Source organism: Adiantum capillus-veneris, chromosome 20 (assembly GCF_014529385.1).
Source record: "Adiantum capillus-veneris isolate H3 chromosome 20, ASM1452938v2, whole genome shotgun sequence".
NCBI classification, from domain to species: domain Eukaryota; kingdom Viridiplantae; phylum Streptophyta; class Polypodiopsida; order Polypodiales; family Pteridaceae; genus Adiantum; species Adiantum capillus-veneris.
In genome coordinates this window covers 45457852-45467238 of record NC_140950.1, presented here as the reverse complement: position 1 = coordinate 45467238, position 9387 = coordinate 45457852, and the positions used below count along the sequence as shown (strand labels likewise).

Genomic DNA, 9387 nt, shown 5'->3' with positions numbered 1-9387 from the left:
AGCTTAACATAAACTTTGCAAAAATCATTAACTATCCCAAGCCTCAGTCCCAAGGCCTCAAACACCTTTCGAGGGTGGAGAGAGCTAGCGGGGAATGAGGGTAGGGAAGATGAAGAAGAAACATTGCATAGGAGAAAGAAATAGTTCCTTACTTATCATCACTCTTCTTGCTAAGCATAGCATAATAGCATAGTAATGAAGATGAAGAAGATGGAAAGCTGAAGCATTGAAGCATGGCTCTTGGTTGGATTTGCATTCCATAACCAAGAGTGTTGGTGTAGGCTCTCCACTTCTCAACAAACCTGGAGAAGGAGATGGAGCTCTTGCACTTTGCACTCCACACAATGAGAGAATGTGTGTGTGTGTGTGTGGGAGAATGTGTGTGTGTGTGGGAGAGTATACCCCCCTCTCATGCTTGCTCCACCTCTCTCTCTCTCTCTCTCTCTCTCTCTCTCTCTCCACTTCTCAACAAACCCTAAGCGAACTCCACAGCCCCCCTGGGCAAAGGGCAGCCTGGTGGGGAGGCGCCAGGCTTCAGCACCACCCCTCCCAAGCTCAACCCTCACCCTCCCCTTTTCGCTACCCGCTCTCTGCTTTAAGCATAGATCAACTCCTCTGCTCATCCCACGCTCTGTAGCATGTCAGATTCTACCTCTTTCTGTCCCGCGCTCTGTAGCGTGCTATCAACTCATTATTGGCTGATACACTGCCTATACAGGAGGCAACAATCAACGAATCCTTTTATTTTTCCTTAGCTTTGTTCACGCCACTATGGTTTGTTTTTGCCACTATGGCTTGTTCTCACCCCTTGTGGCAGCAAGGGACAGTTTTGTTTCAGCAGGTCTTTTTTCAACAATCTGGGACAAAGTTACATTAGGGTTTTGAGCCCTCAAGATTTTGGAAGAGTCCATATGGCTTCCTCCGATACCCCCGTCCCCCGCATACACAAGAGTTTTCTTGCAGTGGCAGCTGCACCAAGGAAAGACCCGATTGCCCGCCAAGAAGCGAGGATAGTAGCCCTAGAGGTTCAAATTCAAGAACTTATCGAGGAGGATGAAAGCCTCAAACAACGCTTGCGTAAGCTTGAGGATACGAAAGAAGCCGAGAGCCAAGATTTTGTTACAAAAGCACAACAAGTAGAAGCCTCCATCACCAAGACTATCATGGTAGTCCAAAAAGAAGCCAACGAAGCAACACACAAGATTGACACCAAAAAACAAGTAGCCCTACAAGAAAGCCGACTACAAGAATCTCTTGGCCTCAAGGTCCGAATTGGGGGGCTACCCTCACCATGGTGTTCCCACGAGGACACCCTCAAAGAAGCAATCGTCAAGCTCAATGAAATTCTCCAACCAATTAGTATCCAACATGAAACCATCTCTTGGATCAATGACACATGTAGGCATGTACCACCTGAGCATTGTATTCTCACTTTCAAGGACAAAGAAGAACGGATGAAGCTGCTACAACAATCCCGCCTCCTCAAAGGAAAAAAGATTTGGATTGCCGAAGAATTAACCATGAATCAACTCAAGGTTAAAGCAAGCGAGCTCAAGAAAATGCATGAAGCATGTAAGCAAGGTAAATGGGCAGTCTATCGAGGTGGTAAAACCATCATTCAAGAGTTTTGAACTCCCAAATTGGCTCCCTCCTCACATAAGCCCCCTTAGGTTTTTTTTTTGTTCTCCCCTTCTCTTTTTACCCTTTTGATGGACCCTCAGTCCTTAACTGATATGTATATGTCGAATCACTTAGATGCAAAGGTTGCAATGTTTTGTATTGGTCCCATGGGTCATATTTAACCTCCGTGGACGATAATTTAATCTATCTATCTATCTATCTATCTATCTCTCTCTCTCTTGTATTATTTTATGATTTCATTTGCACATGTGTCCTCTTTTTCCTCTTTGAGAGTAAGAAATTAATTATTGTTACCATATACATGTGGTAGTGATGTGTGTGAACACACTAGGACCGCTGGGGCATTTTTTCCCTCTTTAGGAGGTTTTCCCCCCCGAGCATTGTATATATGCCCATCACTCTAGGGCTATCTATCTTTCCATTGCACACTAAGTAACACTCTCTCTATTGTGTGCCTTGAGCTTCCTTTGTCTTCTCCAAGCTGTGCGTGTTTCTCTGCAACCCTAATTCCAACATTTGGCATCAGAGTAGGTTGCATCCTCCCGGGCTTAGTCGCTAGCTGCTCTAGCACACGCCAGCTCACTTTCTTTGATTTCAGCGAGGTTTGGCGAGCGTTCACATGTTGATAAATATTCGAGATCTCGTAGAGCTTAGTCTGTTCAGATTTTTGATTCAGGCTCATTTCGGCCTCCGTTTCCACTACAGGCAGGTCTGCACAGACAATTTTGTCATTTTGTGCAAATTTTTTTCCAGTGTCATTCTTTGCATAACAGGTGCCTTACAGTCTTCTACGGTTTGTGCTATATAGCACGTGTTGTTCCCGCTCCGTTTCTCCTATTTTCGGGCAGTTTTCGCATCAGGTGAAGCATTTATCATGGCTGACAACAACACAAATGTGTTCAAGATGTTTGCTGCTGAGGACAGGTTGGATGGGGACAATTACCCTATGTGAGCTTATATGATGCAACATGGAATATTGTGTAGGGCATTGATGTACGTCCTGGTACTGAGGATGTAGGCGATGTTGAAGATGTTGCAGGTCTTGCTGCAAGGATTGCTTCTCTTTCTCTCGTTCTCCTTCTCCTTCTTCTTCTTCTTCTTCTTCTTCTCTCTCACTCTCTCTCTCTCTCTCTCTACATAGATACACACACACACACACACACACACACACACACACACACACACACACACACATATGTATGTATGTATGTATTTGTGTGTGTGTGTGTGTGTGTGTGTGTGTGTGTAACAATTAGCAAATGCTTTTGGTGTGTTTTCACATTATTCTGGTGATATCATCATTGATGTCATCAACTAGTGACTTAATCTCCCTGCTATCCCAATGAAATGGACAAGATGAGGAATGACTAATTGAGAGACACGCTATAATGACATGGGCGCCATCTTCTTGTGAAGTACATCCCATCCAAAAGAGTCTCGGTGTGATCATGAGGTTTCTTTGGCAAGAACTACTACTATGAAAGAAGGATAATGGGCAAATTAGTACTACTAAAACATAAAGAAGAACATAACTATGCACATGAAAGCGGAAGGATTGGGCACCTCTACAACAATCGATGTGCAGCAATTCCCATATCTTCGAATAGACTGACAACAATAACAATTGCAAATAACCAAACCACCAAGAGCTTTGAAGGTCCCAAGAGAATGGGGAGCATAGATGTCTTTCAGAGTAGATTGTCATAGGAAACATTGACAAAAATCGAGGCATGATAACCAATTGGTCACTGTAGATTCTTGGACTACCACCTTAGCAAATGTCTTCTCTAAACCATCCTTGCCAGTTGCTTTTTATGACCACATAGAGCTAGAAACAAAAATGGTGTCATTAACTTCTGCAGCAATTTCAGCCAAGTCACCCCAGAACTCTAAATAGAACCAGTTGTCTTCTAATTTAACAGGGTGAGTGACTTGAATGGAAGAATTAGCAACAATCTTTCCTGAATCAAGGTACCAAATCCTGACATCATGAATGACCACACCAATGAAGGTGGCTTTGTTGGTGGGAATATTCTCCCACCATTTGATCACTTCAGGCTTCTTGAAGCCTGATGGAGTTGGTGAAGCTGATGCAAAAAACTCCCGTGAACCTGACGCCTACCTGGAGAAAGGTGAAGATATTGGGAGGTTGGTGAATATGTCTTTGATGCTTTGAATTGAGGGATGCTTTTGTTGAGGATGCACACACTCCTAGCGCTGTTGAATGTGCCATCGCCATGGCTCCTTCTCCACAAGGAGCAGCTTCCTTGTGACCTCTAGGACTGGGACTCGTTTCTCCAAGGCAAAGGCCCTCTTCGTCGAGGGTGAGACCACCTCTTGTTTGTCTCGCTGCGATCAAAACTATGGAAGCACAATGGCGTTTGCCTTCTTCTCTTCTCTCTCTCTCTCTCTCTCTCTCTCTCTCTCTCTCTCTCTCTCTCTCTCTCTCTCTCTCTCTCTCTCTACCCGTACCCGGTATCAAGCAAGAATGCCATGAGCGGGCTCAGGAAATTAGCAACAAAAGTAAGAAACATCCCTAATTGCCTTGGGCATGCCCGCCATCTCCACCAATGTGGTGTACACGGGATTAAGAACAAACTAGGCTCCTTCTTGTATCCGAGAGTAGCTCCTTATATTAACATGAGAGGTAGTTACAAGTAGGTTCACACTCAGGCACAAACCACAATATGCTAAGTCAACTATCCTTTTGCTAGTTGAATTTTTTCTATCTAATGAGTTTGCTTAGTAATAGATTGCATTATTGTTGAGCCTCCTTTGCATCTCTCCGGAGTAATGGTAGAAACTTTACTTCCCAAAATATCCCTCAAACTTCAAAAATTCCCAAAATACCCTGGTATCTATTTTGTGTGGATTCTTTACGAATTTTTTAATATTTATTCTTGTTTGACAATTGAGATCCGTTTTTGAGTGCTTAGCATGTAATTTGTCACAAATTACCTCGCAAAAAAGGCAATTATGTTTTAAAATTATGAAGCAATTCATTTCCAAAGCCTACATAACCAACTCAAATTCTAGGGTTAGCATCATGTATGATAGGCAATCAGTCTTCTTATGAAAAGCTACAATTTTTTTTTTTGAAGAATTTTCCTCTCACAAGTAGAGGTATTTTGGGAATTTTGGAAAATTTGAAGGGCCCAATGGGAATTTATGACAGAACATTGGGGGTGTTTGGAGGAATTTTTGAAATCTGAGGGGTAATTTGGGGATTTCTACAAATTAGAGGGGTATTTTGGTAATTTTCCCCTTGTTCCACTGCGCAATTGGGCGGTGGACAAATGGAAAACCTGGTTTTTTCGAACGCAGGCTTTTTCCTACTCTACAGATAACTGACTACGGGCACAAACCCTGAGCGACCCTTCTACAGAGAATCGACTATGCGCCCAAACCCCGAGCCGACCCGAGGAACCTGCTCTGCCTGCGTGCGGCTTCTGTAGCGAAGTCTGGCGTCGCTTGCCCCAACTGGGATCTCTCCCTCTCTCTTCGAGCCTGCCATAAGCACCAGGTATGTTATTTTCCTGTGTTTGCATGGTGTTTTAATTTCCTTTCTGCTGTTTGTGTTTTGTTTCTTGTCTGAGAGCCATAGTAAAAGCGAGTGGGCTTACGGGCGCGTAATTGTGAGGATGATGATGGCCACAATGAAAAAATTCCTAACTCAAAGGAGGGTCAGATCATTCCGCTCACCTGTTTGGTACGTGCTCATACCCCAGCTCCATTCAACATTGCAACTGCTAGTAATTTGTGTAGGTGATGGTGCCAATCTAACTGGTTGTCATATGAGCTCCCAGTAAGGGATTGACAGGTCTTATTCGGTCTTATTTATGTTGGCTCTTACGAGGTAAGACCATCTAAGAGCCTTCCTATTGAAATACTTGTAACTTTGGTTTAATTTTCACGACTGTTTCTTTTAGCCATAGATCATGGCTTGTGGTATGTGAAATCTTTTCCCTACGAATGCGAGGAGGGCTTTAAGCTTTTGAAGTTTGAAGTTTGCATCAAATGTAGTTGTTATGTATGCGTTCTCCCCCTTCAAGGTATATATTCCACAATTAGGTCTCTTGAAGAAACTTTCTTGATTTTTTGTATGACTACGTGTCTCTTTTGCTTGAAGGTTTACTGCTCTTCTAGTAGACTTCTGTTGGCAACACCATCAGTGCTACCCTTGCAATGTCTAATAGTGATGCAGACTTCATTTGCTCTCCAAGCTCGTCTAGGTGCTATCGAAGGCTGAGGACAAGCAAGGTAAACGACTACAAAATCTTTGGATTGAGCTTTGTATATATTTTTTGGCTGTTATAACTTATTTCAACAGATCAGGGGTTGAAAAGTGCTGGTAGTTGCTTAACACAAGTACCAAGGAAAGCTTATATGAATCAAATCTTGAAACTTAATTTGAACATCAAGATGTACTTATGTATGAAGTAGCAAATGTATTTCATAAGCGTAAGCTATCTGTTCTTTATAACTTGGTGGTAATGATTGGAAAGGGTTGTGATGGTTGCAGACAATAGCCTTACTGGCATATTATTTTGGCATGGGAACAAGAGCCATTCCAGTTGTAGGCTACAAGGGTCCTCGAGGACATCAAATTTGCTGCTACATGTATGGTAACCATGGTTTGGTGCCTTGGTCTGCTAGCTTCTGTACAAAACTTGATTGAGCAAGGCTTTTGTGCTCACATCTTTGTCGTATGTAAGTAGTTCTTGCAACCTACCAACAACTATTCTTGGTGCATCTCTTAAGTGAATTACAAGCCTTGATTGTACACAGATTGATTTAAAGTTCATATCATGTAAAGAAATAATCATGGATTATTTGCATTGTGTTTATATGATTGCTTTTATATATAGTTGCAGTGTTGCAAGAGTGCAAGGATTAGTACTGAGCGAAGCAGTTAATGAAGCTGGATTTGGAGTACGCGAATAGGTGGAGTTGTAGCCATTGCTTAGGGCTGGACCATAACAAATGGTAGTGAGGGCAAGGGTAACCCCTTGTGGTTTGATTGTGGAGTAGCATGTGGAATTTGCAGCTTATATTGTGGGTTGATATATGTGATGGGGAGATTTCTTGTGGATCTGCTCTATTGCCTATGGGAGTTGTCTTGTATTGAATTCTTGTGTATGACCACTATTTTATAAGGCAAGATGCTTTATAAGTAGATCGTGAGCTAAGCACGATACATTCGGCCATAGTTTTGTGTGGGTGTGTAGTGGTTCATGTTAGTTCAGTCATGTCTCTTGTTGTGAATTTTTGCAACTGCCATGGCTTGATTGATTATTTGAAAGTGTGGATTTCACAGGTTCTAGGATGAGGACTTTCACCGAAAGGTAGGGATGTTGAGGTAATTTTGGGAGACACGTCGACTAGGGCTAAGAGGATTGCCACTTTTTGTTATGAAGTTACCAGATGAACTACTATGTCATATCTTTGATTTGCTAGATGTATCACTAATTTCATAACACATCTCAAACTAGCAAGTGAGATTGAACTCTCTTGATTCATCTAGAAATTATCTTACCATATAGCTACTCAAGTTACTATATGGTAAGAAGATTTCTACTTGATGCATCTAGGAGTATTCTCGCACTTACTAGTTTGCACTTTTGCTAGATGTGTGTATTGAAACTAGTAAGATATCTAGCAATTATTTATTTTTTGCCATATGGTAAGAATCCAAAGCTCCTTGTGCGCAGGAGGTGGAGTCACGAGGAGTCACCATCAGTGAAGGGAAGAGTAGGCTGAGCAGAGCGGGGGCATTGAGGAGGAGGAGAGCCAGTTACATGAGGGAGAGAGGCCATCAGAAGGCTATTGAGGGCCGCCATTGACAAGGAAAGAAACCGAAGGGCTGCCTAAGGGGTGGCCAATTGCATGTATGAAGGTAATGTAGTTGAAAGGGTCGCAGACATTGCCATGGACCAATTCGGAGTCTCCAAGGGCCACTTTCATAGTCTTGGATAATGGTTATGTAATACATAATTGGTTGGTGTTTTTTGCCGAGTTCGCCATCAATCTTGTCTACGTCTCATTTTTTGCCGTGTGCCCGTGGTAGCAGTGGCTCCGGGATTGCATGTGTGTGTGCACACAGAGAGAGAGAGAGAGAGAGAGAGAGAGAGAGAGAGAGAGAGAGAGAGAGAGAGAGAGAGAGAGAGAGAGAGAGAGAGAGAGAGAGAGAGAGAGAGAGAGAGAGAGAGAGAGAGAGAGAGAGAGAGAGAGAGAGAGAGAGAGAGAGAGAGAGAGAGAGAGAGAGATTGATTGTGTTTGCAGATTGAGTGTGGTTTTGTGTGCGGTCGAGGTTTGTGAGGCCTCCCGGTGTGAGTGTGTTTACAGGTATGGGTGCATTAGTGTGTGCGTTAGTAAATGCGACTATGGGTGGCCGAAGTTGGTTGTAAGTGAGGCTGTTCAGTGCAAGTTGCAAAAAGTGTGCGTGCGTGTATGTTTTTGAGTGGTTTGGGGTGCTGGGTATCTGTTGGGATATAGAGAGGCATCGAGTTTGTGTCCTGTGTGTGTTCCCATTTCCCCCATCCCATCAGTGGTATGCCATTTGAAGGATCTACAACAGAGGGTATGCTTGGAACACAGGTAGGCTGGGCTATGCAAGAAGTAGCGCTAGTGGAAGACAGGTTGCTAAAGGTGGGTGTTGTGCTCTTGATGGACATGCTTTTGAAAGTTGCTTTACAGGTAGTTTTGCATGGTTTGCAAAGCTCTCGTGATGAGAGGTATGCTATGGAGAGCTCTCAAGCAGGTGAGAGAAAAATCATATCTGGTGGAAATGCTTCAAAGGTTGGTGTACAAACTTGTTTTGTGTATGAAGCCAGCGTATGCATACAGGTTGAAGGCCGATGTTATGTGAAGTTGCACGAGAGGTTGATCTTCGGGCTTACAGATGCAAAAGGATGGTTGATTATGCATGTACTATGGACGCATGGCTGTGCTCAATGCCATGTATTTGATCCCGATGGAGTTTGCATCGCACTTGGGAAAGCTTGAGGCTTTCCATTTGATCCGAGGGGTTTATGCAGCTGATACGATCTCCTGCGGAGCTTCACCCGGCTGCCGTTTGCTTTGCTCGCGGAACGCCTTCTAAATCAAAATAGCTTTGAGCTTTAAAAAAAAAAGAGCTGTCTGCTGCAAAAGCGAGGGGGCGCTGTTTTTGGAAGGTGGCGCCATCTGTGGAAGAAGTTGGTGGGCTGCCATAAGGAGGAGGTGGAGTCACGAGGATCCACCATGATCAGTGAAGGGAAGAGAAGGTTGAGCGGAGCGGGGGCATTGAGGAGGAGGAGAGCCAGTTACATGAGGGAGATAGGCCATCAGAAGGGTATTGAGGGCCGCCATTGACAAGGAAAGAAACCGAAGGGCTGCCTAAGGGGTGGCCAATTGCATGTATGAAGGTAATGTAGTTGAAAGGGTCGAAGACGTCGCCACGGACCGATTCGGAGTCTCCAAGGGCCGCTTTCATAGTCTTGGATAATGGTTATGTAATACATAATTGGTTGGTGTTCTTTTCCCAAGTTCGCCATCAATCGCGTTTGCGTCTCGTTTTTTGTTGTGTGCCCGTGGTAGCAGTGGCTCCGGGATTGCGTGTGTGTGTGTGCAGAGAGAGAGAGAGAGAGAGAGAGAGAGAGAGAGAGAGAGAGAGAGAGAGAGAGAGAGAGAGAGAGAGAGAGAGAGAGAGAGAGAGAGAGAGAGAGAGAGAGAGAGAGAGAGAGAGAGAGAGATTGATTGTGTTTG

The 9387-nt window shown here is 43.8% G+C and overlaps 1 pseudogene; it reads left to right on the top strand.

The window, feature by feature from the left end:
- Positions 1-3634: 3634 nt before the first annotated feature.
- Positions 3635-6585, top strand: LOC147432450 (uncharacterized; annotated as a pseudogene).
- Positions 6586-9387: the final 2802 nt, after the last annotated feature.